General features: G+C 50.4%; 1 protein-coding gene across 3 annotated transcripts in view; it reads left to right on the forward strand.

Annotated features, from left to right (window-relative positions):
- The window catches only part of STAG1 (STAG1 cohesin complex component), a 331,716-nt gene that overhangs the window by 166,365 nt on the left and 149,737 nt on the right, over positions 1-15,614 (forward strand). The gene's annotated exons all lie outside the window — the stretch shown is intronic.

Here is a 15,614-nt window from a genome sequence, read left to right on the forward strand (position 1 = left end):
GCTACTGGAAACAAGTGTGGCCATAGGGCTCCATTCACACAGCAATTTTGTCAGATGGCATCATGTAGTGCACTACATTATTTCATGGTGTACATTGCAAAAGTATACCATGTAGTCTGTGTATTTTTTTTCTTTCATCTGTATATGCGTTACATAGTTACATAGTTACTTAGGTTGAAAAAAGACCTAGGTCCATCTAGTTCATTCTTCCTCCACCAGTTCTACATTTCGTCACTGTCATTTATAACCAACAATGTTGTGTGTACTGAGGAAATCATCCAGCCCTTTTTTAAAAGCTGTTATAGTATCTGCCATTACAACCTCTTGTGGTAGGGCATTCCACAGTCTGACCGCTCTAACTGTAAAGAACCCTTTCCTATTTAGGTGTCGGAATCGCTTTTCTTCCACTCGCAGTGAGTGCCCCCTGGTCCTTAGTATTGTTTTCGGAAGAAATAAGTCATGTGCCAGTCCTTTATATTGACCACACATGTATTTATACATATAAATGAGATCTCCTCTGAGACGTCTTTTTTCTAAGCTAAACATATCTAACTTTTTCAACCTGTCATCATATGGGAGGCCCTCCATTCCTTGTAATAGTCTAGTTGCCCGCCTTTGAACTGACTCTAACTTCTGAATGTCCTTTTTAAAATGTGGAGCCCAAAACTGGATCCCGTATTCCAGATGTGGCCTTACAAGTGATTTATAGAGGGGTAACAATACGTTGGGATCACGGGATCTAATCTCTCTTTTTATACACCCTAGAATCTTGTTTGCTTTAGCAGCTGCTGCTTGACATTGAGTGCTGCTGCTCAGCGTATTTGTAATGAGAATACCCAAGTCCTTCTCCTGTTCTGTAGTCCCGAGTTTACTTCCATTTAATGTATACGCAGTTATAGGATTACTCCGTCCTAGGTGCATTACTTTACATTTATCAACATTAAATTGAAGGTATACATTTGCATCCTTTACCTGTATATACAGTATATACGTTAGTACACCCCTCACAATTTTGTAAATATTTTATATCTTTTCATCAAACACTGAACATGTGACACTGATACAATGTACTGTAGTCAGTGTACAGCTTGTATAACAGAGTAAATTTGGTGCACTCTAACTCCACATACGACCATTAACCCCTTAGAGTACGTGTCCACAACCAGGAATAGCAGTGTTTTCCCTGCATCTCAAACACTATGTTGAACAGTACATGCACAGTGGATGGGATTTATAGAAGTCTCCTGCCCACTATGCTACTTGTCTTCCTCAGCGTAAACTGACTTGCGGTGCAGCTTTCAGAGTCGTAGCATGTCAATCTTACACTTGCGAGAAAGCAAGTGTTCTTGGCTGATGACAGCGATACGCTGCTCCCATTCGTCCCATAGATATAATTATTATTTTACATGTGTATAGTGCACAACTCAGAATAAATGACCTTTCCATTGATAAACGACCCCTCAGGCTGCTTTCACACATCCGGTTTTTGCTGTGCGGCACAATTCGGCTCTTTGCAGAAAAAACGCAACCGTTTGGTTTTTTTTGCCGCCGGTTGCGTTTTTTCCGCATAGACTTTTATTAATGCCGGATTGTGTCGCATGGCCTTGCGTTCGGTCCGGTTTTTGCCAGATGCGGCATATTTAGCCCATGTGGTGGCCGGATGGAACGTTGCCTGGCACGTTTTTTTGTCCGCCAAAAAAAAACGCACCGCGCCGCTGCGGCGCTTTTTCCAATGCATGCCTATGGATGCGGCGGGATGCGGCAAAAACCGAATCCGGACACCGCATGCGGTTTTTTTTCCACTGCGCATGCTCAGTAGCGTGCCGCAACCGGCAAAAACTAGACGCGCCACATGTAAAAACTTATGCAAAGGATGCGTTTTTTTTCGTCGCATCCGTTGCATAGGTTTTAGAGCCGGATTTAGCCGCACTGCAAAAACCGGATGTGTGAAAGCAGCCTAAGGTGATGTGCACACAAGTATTTGGTTGCAGACATTGTTGCAACATTTCGGTATCTCTTGGCAAGAAAAAAACCACAGCTCAGAACTGTGCGTTTCTTGCATGTGTTTTTTTTTCCCCCCATTGTTTTCAGTGGTGAAAAATACAGAAAGAGTTGCCATGCTGCAGATTATTTTCTGCACCAGATCTGCGAGGAAAAACTCAACATGTGCACAAAACGTCAGGATTCTCATGGACTTTGCTGGCATAAGGATTCGCTTGCAATTTTGTAACCAATCAAAATAAACAAGCAAAAAACAACATTAAAAAAATGCATTGTGTGCACAGCGTAATAGATGCAAGCGCCATTGCTGTGGATACAAAGGGCTTAATGTCATATGTGTTTGTGTGTCTGTGTGTTTATATAAAGAGATGGATTTATACATATGCAAACAAGCAGTTATTACTGCTGCGCTTACTAAAATATCACATACCGATTTAACACCTTAAAGACCAATGACATACTATGTCTTCCTTGCTTTGATGTGGGCTCACATGCCAAGCCCTTATCGTTCCATGCACGTTGGCTAGTCTCCTCTGCCGACCTGCCTCTATCACCTGTTTAACCAGTTAAATCCTGCTGTCAATCTGTGAAAGCTGGATTTATGCGGTGAGGGGGTTATTTCCCGCCTCCATTGGTGGTCTTGTGATGTTGATCTGATCTTGCGGCACTGATGAGTTGTAATGACAGCCGTGGTTATCTGATGAGACCAGCATCCTTTTTTGGACGCCGGCTGCGAGTGACATTCGTAGGAGATTATGATTTTTGCTGTATAGACCGGTGCGGATACTGATGCAGTACTACGTACAGTGCAAGCGATCAGAAGATCACAGCTTCAAGTACCCTAAGGGGACTAGTAAATACAATGAAAAGTGAAGGGGGAAAAAAACGTTAAAACTCTTAAAAAAAAAAAAATCATTAAAGTTTAAATCACCCCTCTTTTGCTAAGCTCAAAATAAAACAAGAAAATACATGTTTGGTATGTACGTGATTTTATGAATGCTGTTAATAAAAAAAAAAAAATTGGAGAATTCCCCCCCTCCCCCCCCCCTTTTTTTTTTTTTTTTTTTTTTTTTTTTTCTCTCCACCTTGCAACACAATTTTTTTTCCCAATGGTGTTATTCAAAAGTACAACTCGTCCCGCAAAAAAACCCAAGCTATTATATCCATGGAAAAATTAAAGTTATGGCTCTTTGAACAATGGGAGGAAAACAAAACCGAAAAATGGTGTGTGTGTGTGTATGTATGTATGTATGTATATTATATATATATATTATATATATATTATATATATATATTCTATAAAGTGTATATTATATATGAAGTGCCAACAGCTTGAAATATTGTGGAAATCGCTATTTTGGGCTCTAACTGTACATGTCTCCTGATCAGGGCAACCTCCCTGTTCCAATAGTTCCCAATCATTCCCACACTATCTGCATCAGGCGCCCCGTCCTGCCCACATGTTGGACAGGGGTCATCCACAGCTATTCAAATTTTACGTAGAACACTTTGTACTCATTGAATAAGATAAATCTGTGACAACCTTTGTGACTCCGACAAGGATAGCTTAGGCTGGTTTCACACTACGTCTTTTTAACATCCGTCGGAAACGTTTTTTTAACGGAAGTACGGATCCTGTGCAAATCCGTTTTCATGTCAATGCTTTTTCAATGGACTCGCGTCCACCTGCGTTTGCGCGCGTTTGCGTCCGTTAGACGCAGGATCCGTCCTTTTGCGTTATTTTAACATGTTTCAAAAACGCAACATGTAGCGTTTTTGAGCTCCGTCCAAATACTGCAAATCGCTGGATCCTGACTATAACGCACGCAAACGCAGGTGAACGCTGCATGCTGATAGACAGTATCCTGCTTCTGGACTGAGCATGCCCAGTCTCTCTCTCTCTCTCTCTCTCTCTCTCTCTCTCTCTCTCTCTCTCTCTCTCTCTCTCTCTCTCTCTCTCTCTCTCTCTCTCTCTCTCTCTCTCTCTCTCTCTCCATAGCGGGTATCCAAGGCCGATGTTTACCTTGGTTACCAGCGTCTGCAGCTGTCACAAGCCTCCTCCCAGTCTAGTTCCCCTCACTCCCGATCACATGACTCCAATGCCCGCCCCTAAACATGCGTTTGCATACGTTATTTGCTGTAAAAGCATGATCCGTACTTCCGTTAAAAAAACGTTTTCAACGGATGTTAAAAAGACGTAGTGTGAAACCACCCTTAGGTGTTAGGTCTAGTATTTCACTCCATTGCTCCTTTGATATGGGACCAATATTCTTTATATATCCCTAAATTGTAAATGTTCTTGAATACCTAGGTGACTAGAATACTGGTATTTTGGATGAGTTAACGCAGCTTTACACGCAACAACATCATCGTAAATGAGATGTCGTTGGGGTCACGGAATTCGTGACACACATCCGTTCTCGTTAGCGACGTCGTTGCGTGTGACACGCAGGAGCGACCGCTAACTATCTAAAATACACACCTTATTGTTGATCGTTGACACACTGTCCAGTTCCCAAATATCGTTACTGTTGCAGGACGCAGGTTGTTCGTCGTTCTTGCGGCAGCACACATCGCAGGAACGAGGAACCTCACCGTACCTGAGGCCACCGGCAATGAGGAAGGAAGGAGGTTGGCGGGATGTTACATCCCACTCATCTCCGCCCCTCCACTTCTATTGGGTGGCCGCTTAGTGACGTCGCTGTGACACAGCATGAACCGCCTCCTTAGAAAGGAGGCGGTTCGCCGGTCACAGCGACGTCGCTAGGCAGGTATGTATGTGTGACGGGTACTGGCGATGTTGTGCGCCACGGGCAACGATTTGACCGTGACTCACAAACGACGGGGGCGGGAACGCACGCTAGCGATATCTGTAACGATATTGCAGCGTGTAAAGTGGCCTTAAGAGAGAAGTCAGGAGATTTCCATATGGATCATTGTTCAGCTATTAGAAATTGCAGTCTATAAATGTAGCTATTTAGGACAATGTTGAGATTTGTACAGTGGTGTAATGTTAATATGGATTACGGTTTTCCATGTATTTTTCTATTTGTACAAAAAAAACCCCAAAGATTTGTTAATTGTAAACAAAAAAAGATTAAATTTAAAAAAAAATAACTTGAACAATACCGATCTTGAGCAAGTTCTGAGTTTTCATTTTTGCTGTCTGCACACAGCGTTTTTCTTCGGCGCTCCATTGGGAGACCCAGACGATTGGGTGTATAGCACTGCCTCCGGAGGCCACACAAAGCATTACACTAAAAAGTGTAAGGCCCCTCCCCTTCTGGCTATACACCCCCAGTGGGATCACTGGCTCACCAGTTTTCTGCTTTGTGCGAAGGAGGTCAGACATCCACGCATAGCTCCACTGTTTAGTCAGCAGTAGCTGCTGACTCTATCGGATGGAAGAAAAGAGGGCCCATATAGGGCCCCCAGCATGCTCCCTTCTCACCCCACTTGCGGTTTGTAAGGTTGAGGTACCCATTGCGGGTACGGAGGCTGGAGCCCACATGCTGCTTTCCTTCCCCATCCCCCTGAGGGGCTCTGTGGAAGTGGGATCTTACCGGCCCCCAAACCCTGAGGCCGAGCTCCATCCACAGATCCAGAGACCCTGCTGGAGGAGCTGAGTACAGTCAGGGACAAGGCCCTGCAACGTTCAGGTACTCTGTGTCCCCGCACAGACAGGCCACGCACACTCCAGGCTTGCTGGGTGTGCTAGTGCGCCGGGGGCACTAGCGCTGCGCGCTCGGGTTAGAGTCACTGCAGCTTAGCTGAGTGATTTTACGTCTTGGGAACTACCGCGCCGGCCGCTCCGGGAGCGGCGGCGCGGCTGGGACTTGTAGTGCGCCGGGGACTCGCGCTGCCCGCGCTTTTACGGCGGCAGCGCTCATAAATCTAGTCCCCGGCTTTTGCGGCCTAGCTCTGCTTCGTTCCCGCCCCCACCCTGTCAATCAGGGAAAGGGAGAGACGCTGTTCTATAGTCAGCGCCGAGGGCTGGAGTCTTATTTACATACTCCAGCCCTCTCACTGGGCACAGTGGGGACGCAAGTTTCCCGCTCTTGGTCTCAACACGCCCAGGGCCCGCCCCTCTCCACAGGACGCCGGCAGCCATTCCTACATGCAGTCTGGCTGGAGAACGGACACAGGCTCTGGGGGACTCAGACAAGGGACTCTGGCGACCACACACCCGCGTTTATGCGGGCGGTAAGCTGCACATAAGTGCTGGCCCCACTAGTGCCACAGTGTTATTTGGTGCATTTTTTCCCTGTACCATATATATTTATATTGCACTGTACAGTCGCTTCTTGGCTTATACCCTACATTGCTCTGAGGAGACAACAACATGTCATCCGCAAAACGCAAGGGTGCCAAGGCACAGGCGGTATGCACTGCTTGTGCCGCATGTGGGGCTAATCTACCGGCAGGTTCCAATGACCCCCATTGTGTGCAATGTTCAATCCCTGTGCCACTTCGGCAGCCAGAGTCTATGGTAGTAGTGGCCCAGGCAGAGACGCCTGTGAACCCTGCCCCGGTGACGGGGACAGAATTTGCAGTTTTTGCTGATAAGATGTCTGTGACTATGACAAAAATCCTGGAAACCTTGCAGTCCAGGCCAGTTTCTCAGACCATGGACACTGCTGTGTCTATGCTCCCCGGTCCCCCTCAGTTGGAACTAATCCGTACTTCAAGGGGGTCCCAGGCATCACAGGCTGAAGACTCTGACTCGGATGACAGTCCCAGGCAGCCTAAGCGGGCTCGCTGGGAAAGACCCTCGCCGTCATCACACTGGTCAGGGTCTCAGCGAGACGAGGCTCTGTATGAGGAGACAGAGGTGGGTGATCAGGAATCTAATCCTGACACCGCTCTCAATCTAGATACCCCTGATGGTGACGCTATGGTAAATGACCTTATAGCGGCCATCAATAGACTGTTGGATATTTCTCCCCCAGCCCCTTCAGCAGAGGAGGCAGCTGCACAGCAGGAGAAGTTCCATTTCCGGTATCCTAAGCGTAAATTGAGTACTTTTCTGGACCACTCTGACTTCAGAGAATCAGTCCAGAAACATCATGCTTATCCAGATAAGCGTTTCTCCAAACGTCTTAAGGATACACGTTATCCCTTTCCCCCTGACGTGGTCAAACGCTGGACCCAGTGTCCAAAGGTGGACCCCCCAATCTCCAGGCTTGCGGCTAGATCCATAGTTGCAGTGGAAGATGGGGCTTCACTTAAAGATGCCAATGACAGACAGATGGACCTTTGGTTAAAGTCTGTCTATGAAGCTATCGGCGCGTCGTTTGCTCCAGCATTCGCGGCCGTGTGGGCACTCCAAGCTATTTCAGCTGGCCTGGCACAGGTGGACTCTATCATACGTCCAGCAGTGCCGCGAGTAGCGTCCCTAACCTCGCAAATGTCTGCGTTTGCGACTTGCGCTATCAACGCTGTCCTGGACTCTACGAGCCGTACCTCAATGGCGTCTGCCAACTCTGTGGTTTTGCGCAGAGCCTTGTGGTTAAAGGAATGGAAAGCAGATTCTGCTTCCAAGAAATGTTTAACCAGCTTGCCACTATCTGGAGACAGACTGTTTGGTGAGCAATTGGCTGAGATCATTAAACAGTCCAAGGGTAAGGACTCCTCCTTACCCCAGCCCAGATCGAGCAAACCTCAACAGAGGAAGTGGCAGTCGAGGTTTCGGTCCTTTCGAGGCTCCAGCAAGACCCATTTCTCCTCGTCCAAAGGGACTCAGAAGGAGCAAAGGAGCTCAGATTCCTGGCGGGCTCATTCACGCCCCAAGAAAGCAACCGGAGGAACCGCTTCCAAGGCGGCTGCCTCATGACTTTCGGCCTCATCCCTCCGCATCCTCGGTCGGTGGCAGGCTCTCCCGCTTTTGCGACATTTGGCTGCCACAGGTCAAAGACCGGTGGGTAGCAGACATTTTGTCTCACGGGTACAGGATAGAATTCAGTTCTCATCCTCCGCCTCGGTTCTTCAGAACCTCCCCACATCCCGACCGAGCAAATGCCCTTCTGCAGGCGGTGTGCTCACTAAGAGCAGAAGGAGTGGTGATCCCTGTTCCTCTGCAGGAACAAGGACAAGGTTTTTACTCCAATCTCTTCGTGGTTCCAAAAAAAAGGACGGCTCGTTCCGTCCTGTTCTGGACCTAAAGCTGCTCAACAAGCATGTGAACGCCAGGCGGTTCCGGATGGAATCCCTCCGCTCCGTCATTGCCTCAATGTCTCAAGGAGATTTCCTTGCATCAATAGACATCAAAGATGCTTATCTCCACGTGCCGATTGCTACAGAGCACCAACGTTTTTTACGTTTCGTGATAGGAGACGACCATCTCCAGTTCGTAGCTCTGCCATTTGGTCTGGCGACAGCCCCACGGGTTTTCACCAAGGTCATGGCGGCAGTGGTAGCAGTCCTGCATTCTCAGGGACATTCGGTGATTCCTTACTTAGACGATCTACTTGTCAAAGCACCCTCTCAAGAGGCATGCCAACACAGCCTGAATGTTGCGCTGGAGACTCTCCAGACTTTCGGGTGGATCATCAACTTTTCAAAGTCAAACCTGGCACCGACTCAATCACTAACGTATCTTGGCATGGAGTTTCATACTCTCTCAGCGATAGTGAAGCTTCCGCTGGACAAGCAGCGGTCACTACAGACAGGGGTGCAGTCTCTCCTTCAGGGTCAGTCGCACCCCTTAAGGCGCCTCATGCACTTCCTAGGGAAGATGGTGGCAGCAATGGAGGCAGTCCCGTTCGCGCAGTTTCATCTGCGCCCACTTCAATGGGACATTCTCCGCCAATGGGACGGGAAGACAACTTCCCTAGACAGGACAGTCTCCCTTTCTCAGATGACCAAGGACTCTCTGCAATGGTGGCTTCTTCCCACCTCATTATCACAGGGAAGATCATTCCTGCCCCCATCCTGGGCAGTGGTCACGACAGACGCGAGTCTGTCAGGGTGGGGAGCAGTTTTTCTCCACCACAGGGCTCAAGGGACGTGGACTCAGCAGGAGTCCACCCTTCAGATCAATGTTCTGGAAATCAGGGCAGTGTATCTTGCCCTATTAGCCTTCCAGCAGTGGCTGGAAGGAAAGCAGATCCGAATTCAGTCGGACAACTCCACAGCGGTGGCATACATCAACCACCAAGGAGGGACACGCAGTCGGCAAGCCTTCCAGGAAGTCAGGCGGATTCTGATGTGGGTGGAGGAAAGAGCATCCACCATATCCGCAGTTCACATCCCGGGCGTAGAAAACTGGGAAGCAGACTTCCTCAGTCGCCAGGGCATGGACGCAGGGGAATGGTCCCTTCACCCGGACGTGTTTCAGGAAATCTGCCGCCGCTGGGGGGTGCCGGACGTCGACCTAATGGCGTCTCGGCACAACAACAAGGTCCCGACCTTCATAGCGCGGTCTCGCGATCAAAGAGCTCTAGCGGCAGACGCCTTAGTGCAAGATTGGTCGCAGTTCCGGCTCCCTTATGTGTTTCCACCTCTGGCACTCTTGCCCAGAGTGTTACGCAAGATCAGATCCGATTGCGGCCGCGTCATACTCGTCGCCCCAGACTGGCCGAGGAGGTCGTGGTACCCGGATCTGTGGCATCTCACGGTCGGCCAACCGTGGGCACTACCAGACCGACCAGACTTACTGTCCCAAGGGCCGTTTTTCCATCGGAATTCTGCGGCCCTGAACCTGACTGTGTGGCCATTGAGTCCTGGATCCTAGCGTCTTCAGGATTATCCCAAGGGGTCGTTGCCACCATGAGACAGGCTAGGAAGCCCACGTCTGCTAAGATCTACCACAGAACGTGGAAGATATTCTTATCCTGGTGCTCTGCACAAGGAGTATCCCCCTGGCCATTCGCGTTACCTGTTTTTCTTTCCTTCCTGCAATCTGGGTTGGAAAAGGGCTTGTCGCTCGGCTCCCTTAAAGGGCAAGTCTCGGCACTATCCGTGTTTTTTCAGAAGCGTCTAGCGCGACTTTCTAAGGTACGCACGTTCCTGCAGGGGGTGTGTCATATCGTACCTCCGTACAGGAGGCCGTTAGATCCGTGGGATCTAAACAAGGTCCTTGTTGCTCTCCAGAAGCCGCCTTTCGAGCCCCTGAGGGATGTGTCACTTTCTCGACTCTCACAGAAAGTGGCATTTCTGGTAGCGGTCACGTCTCTTCGGAGAGTGTCTGTCTCACTGCCCCACCACCGTGCGGAGCTGCCGCCCCACCACCGTGCGGAGCTGCCGCCCCACCACCGTGCGGAGCTGCCGCCCCACCACCGTGCGGAGCTGCCGCCCCACCACCGTGCGGAGCTGCCGCCCCACCACCGTGCGGAGCTGCCGCCCCACCACCGTGCGGAGCTGCCGCCCCACCACCGTGCGGAGCTGCCGCCCCACCACCGTGCGGAGCTGCCGCCCCACCACCGTGCGGAGCTGCCGCCCCACCACCGTGCGGAGCTGCCGCCCCACCACCGTGCGGAGCTGCCGCCCCACCACCGTGCGGAGCTGCCGCCCCACCTACACCCCACCTACTGTCTCCTCCCCATAATCCTATAGAATGTAAGCCCGCAAGGGCAGGGCCCTCTTCCCTCTGTACTAGTCTGTCTACTGTAACTTGTACATGTATTTTGTATGTAACCCCCTTCTCATGTACAGCACCATGGAATCAATGGTGCTCTATAAATAAATAATAATAATAATAATAACTAGCAGCGCTGTCATCCAAAGCTCCTTTCCTGGTGTTCCACCAGGACAAGGTAGTGCTGCGCCCCATTCAGGAGTTTCTCCCTAAGGTGGTATCCTCTTTTCACCTTAATCAGGATATCTCCTTGCCTTCCTTTTATCCGCATGCAGTTCATCGGTATGAAAAGGATCTACATTTGTTGGATCTGGTGAGAGCACTCAGAATCTACATTTCCCGCACGGCGCCCCTGCGCCGCTCGGATGCACTCTTTGTCCTTGTCGCTGGTAAGCGCAAAGGGTCGCAGGCTTCAAAAGCCACCCTGGCTCGATGGATCAAAGAACCAATACTTGAAGCCTACCGTTCTGCTGGGCTTCCGGTTCCATCAGGGCTGAAGGCCCATTCTGCCAGAGCCGTGGGTGCGTCCTGGGCATTACGACACCAGGCTACGGCTCAACAGGTGTGCCAGGCAGCTACCTGGTCGAGTCTGCACACTTTCACCAAACATTATCAGGTGCATACCTATGCTTCGGCGGACGCCAGCCTAGGTAGAAGAGTCCTGCAGGCGGCAGTTGCCTCCCCGTAGGGGAGGGCTGTCTTTGCAGCTCTAACATGAGGTATTTCTTTACCCACCCAGGGACAGCTTTTGGACGTCCCAATCGTCTGGGTCTCCCAATGGAGCGCCGAAGAAGAAGGGAATTTTGTTACTTACCGTAAATTCCTTTTCTTCTAGCTCCTATTGGGAGACCCAGCACCCGCCCTGTTGTCCTTCGGGATTTTTGGTTGTTTTTCGGGTACACATGTTGTTCATGTTGAACGGTTTTCAGTTCTCCGACGTTACTTCGGAGTGAATTTGTTTAAACCAGTTATTGGCTTTCCTCCTTCTTGCTTTTGCACTAAAACTGGTGAGCCAGTGATCCCACTGGGGGTGTATAGCCAGAAGGGGAGGGGCCTTACACTTTTTAGTGTAATGCTTTGTGTGGCCTCCGGAGGCAGTGCTATACACCCAATCGTCTGGGTCTCCCAATAGGAGCTAGAAGAAAAGGAATTTACGGTAAGTAACAAAATTCCCTTCTTTTTGGGGGGTTTTTAGCTGCGTTTTTGTGGTGCCCACAAAAATGCAGCATGTCAATTATTCCTGCGTTTTTCGCAAATTGCAAATATAGCTGCATTTCTATGACTAAAAGCGCAGCTATAAACGCAAGGGGTGGGTAGTACAGTCACGTGTACAAGAAGGAGGATTCCTTGTGTTGGTAAACACAGAAGCGTGAATCCTCCCGATACCGCCACCCCTGGTTCCACCTCCCGTCCGGCGCCATGTCCGGACGGGAGGTGGAAGCTGCTGCGAAATCAAAAGTGAACAGTAGAAAAAAAAAAATCATACCTGTCTGCAGACTCCCGGGACACGTCCGATAGCTGCAGGACCTGCCAGTGATCACCCGATGCGGTCACCTGACGACATCAGCTGATCATAGTTTAAGCCGGCCTCACCGCTGGACTTTTATCAGCCGATTACTGATTACTGCCGGGTCCTGCAGCGATCAGACTGGAGTCTGCACAGAAGTGTGTACGTTTTTGCGGGTTTTTTTTCTTTCTACTGATGCGTCAGCTGATTGCTTTTATACAATCAGCTGATGTGTCGTGTGATTTCACATTCTTGAACCTGACACATCATCTGATCGCTTTGCCTTTTTTCCGGCAACCCGATCAGATGATACACATCTGTGTGTTGTGCTTTTTTTTTTTTTTTTTTTTTATCTTTACTAGAAATTCATGGTGGCCATGTCTAATATTGGCGTGACACCATGAATTTCGGGCTTAGGGCCAGTTGATAATACACAGCTAGCCCTAACCCCATTATTACCCATCGAGCCACCTGGCAACAGGGCAGCTGGAAGAGTTGGATACAGCGCCAGAAGATGGTGTTTCTTCATCGTTCCTATGGGAGACCCAGACCATGGGTGTATAGCTACTGCCCCCGGAGGACACACAAAGTACTACACTCAAAACGTGTAGCTCCTCCCTCCTAGCATATACACCCCCTGCTAGCCAGTCCTAGCCAGTTTAATGCTTTGTGTTTCAGGAGGATCACACACACATGCATTCTCTGATTTTGAATTTTGATTTTCCCTTTTGGATCAAAGATTTGGAAGAAAAGCGGGTCCAGCTGGACTCCCGGCATGTCCCTTCTCACCCCACTGTGTCGGCGGTGCTGTTAAGGTTGATTTTCCAAGGCTGGAGCCTTCTCATGCCGTGCTCCTTCACCATCCCATGCTGGGGCTCTGGCTTGAAGTGGGAGCCAACACGGTTCTCACTGCTTTGCAGGAGACCGGTCTCCATCCGCAGCCCTTTTGCAGGATCCTGCTGGACGGAGCGATCACCCCCCAGAGACCTGGCAACCTGCGTCTCAAGCTAAGTATATGAGACGTTATTACCACAGAAAGTGGTCTTTCCAGGGGTCCTTTATGTTTATTTATTGGGGGAGTGTGTTTTATGTTTGGTGTAAACGTTTCCGGCCGGTTCTCCAGTTTTCACTGGAGAACCGCGCCAAGGGTGCCTGCACGCCGGCCGCATGTTTTACTCTAGGCCCCGGCTTCGCCTGAGGCCTAGTTTCGGTTCCCACTGTCTCTGCATGTCAGTCACGCAGAGGGACAGTGTGGCTCCGCCCAGCGGCTGTGCAGCACAGGGAAGGGACACTCCTCACTGAGGAAGTATTCCCTCCCCTGGCTACCTCATTTGCCGCTCTCAGAGTAGGCCCCGCCCCCTCTCCTCGCTCCGGTCTCCATTTTCTCAGCGTTCTCTGTGCCTGCATAGGCACAGAGATTCCACATTGTGACAAGTGGGGACCTGGGCTGAGGGACTAGAGGTCACAGACATGTCTGTTTAAACGATTTGGCAGCCACAACCTCCGGTTTGTGCAGCTGCTTATTTTATCTGTTTATATGTGCGGGGGGCCATTCTAGGACAGAGCCCCCACCTCTGCAGCATGTCTCACAGAGCGAGGCTGCAGGCTGTTTTTATTATTCACTGCAGGTAGTCTCGTACGGCTGTACCGAGCTCATAACCACTGTGGCCCCTCAGCTTGGAGGCTCATTAGTGGTCCCTCCAGCTGCTCCGGTTTCGGTGGCTGACCCCTGGGGGAATCCTATTTCCAGGGGTCGGCTGTCACGGCATTTGCTGAGCATGCAGCCCCCTTCTCAGGGCGTTTTCTGCTTCAGCTCACTCACTAAAGCTCACAAAGGACTCTCCTTCTGGGCTCAGACCCAGTCCTCCTGATAGGGAGACGCAGGGTCCCCTGTCCTCCCCGTCCTGCAGCTCTGATTACGAGCTAATTCACTGGACGAGGAGGATGTCTCTACCAGGGGCTCGGACGCTACTTTATGTACATTGATCCGTCCGTAGGTGACGCAGATGCGAATGATTGGATTGCGTCCATTATACCTGTACTGGACCTCCATCCGCCTGTATCAGGGGAGTATTCCCCGCTGGCAGAAAGGCATCAGTATACCTTTAACAGGACGAGGAGTGTGTTCCTTAACCACTCCAGTTTTCAGCCCGCTGCGTCCAAGCCCACAGCCTGTCCTGCAGACCCCAAAGCGGGGTTCTGCTGCCTGTTTCCCCCTCCCATCAGAGGTGGTCAAGGAGTGTACTCATTCGCCAAGGGTGGCCCCTCCGGCCTCTAGTCTTTCAGCCCGGATAGTTGTATCAGTGGCTGACGGCACCTCTATAAGGATCCCACGGTACATTAATTTTGTACTGGACCTCAATCCGCCGGAGTTACCTTACCTAGGAGAACACAACGTGTGTTCCTTAATCACTCCAGTTTTCAGGCCCCTGTGACCAAGCCCAGGGTCCGCTCTGACAGTCGCTTCCCATGAAGCGTGATTCTGAGGACTGTGTTTCCCCTGTCCACCAATGGTGGTCAAAAAGTGGGCTCATTCACCTCAGGTGGCTCAGCTCGGACCGTTATGTCAGTGGCTGATGGCTCCTCACTTAAAGTTTTGCGGTCCGCCCGGTTGTCCTTTTGGCCAGGTCAGTATGGGGGCGGCAGGAGCTTCGTTCTCCTCAGCTTTACAGCAGTGCGGTTTTTTTGTACCTTCTCTGCTTCTCTTGAGGAGATGCATTCCCTCACAGGGACTCTATGCCCAAAACGGTTGCCTGAACTTCCAGACTTCGGTCTGCCATGCTGGACACCGCACGGCGGTGGTCTTGGCTACTTTCCTCGCTTTCCGCAGGCTCCTGTGGCTTCGGAAACGGAAGGCAGATGCCTCTATAGCGGTTCCTTGCTGGGCTCCCCTTTGGTGGGACCAGTCTCTTCGGAACCAACTGGATGAAATTAAGGAAGCTCTTGGCGGGGAGAGTTCTTCCTTGCCACAAACCTAAACCAGGGAACCTGTCCAGGGCAGGAATCAGTTGAGGTTTCGGTGGTTTCCGTTCCTCCATCTGATCGTCCTCTAGCTCGGCCTAGGTTCATAGAACCAAATGGCTCGAAGCTGCGTCTTCAGAAGACCGCAGGAGATGCTGCCACTGAGTCAGCTTCCTCCGAGCTATCTTGCCACGCCAACAACCTCCTTGGTCGCTGGCAGGCTCTCTCAACTTGGCGACGTATGGTTCTAACACGTCTCCGTTCAGTGGGGGCGGGATTATATCTCCCATGGCTACAGGATGGAATTCTGTCCACCCGCCAAACAAATTTTTTCTGTCAACTCCTCCCGCCTTCTCACAGGCCGTGGCATTTCTTGCAGGCCAATGGAGTAATTGTACCGGTTCCCGACTGGGAACGGTTCTGAGATTTTTGATTAAATCTATTCCTAGTCCCCGAAGAGGGCGGTGCCTTCCGACCTGGATCTTTAGCTTTTCAAGCATGGTCAGGTGTGGTGTTTTCACATGGAGTCTCGGTCTTGTTCCGTGTGTTTTTTCACCGGATCAATCAAGA

Source organism: Anomaloglossus baeobatrachus, chromosome 3, assembly GCF_048569485.1.
Source record: "Anomaloglossus baeobatrachus isolate aAnoBae1 chromosome 3, aAnoBae1.hap1, whole genome shotgun sequence".
NCBI classification, from domain to species: domain Eukaryota; kingdom Metazoa; phylum Chordata; class Amphibia; order Anura; family Aromobatidae; genus Anomaloglossus; species Anomaloglossus baeobatrachus.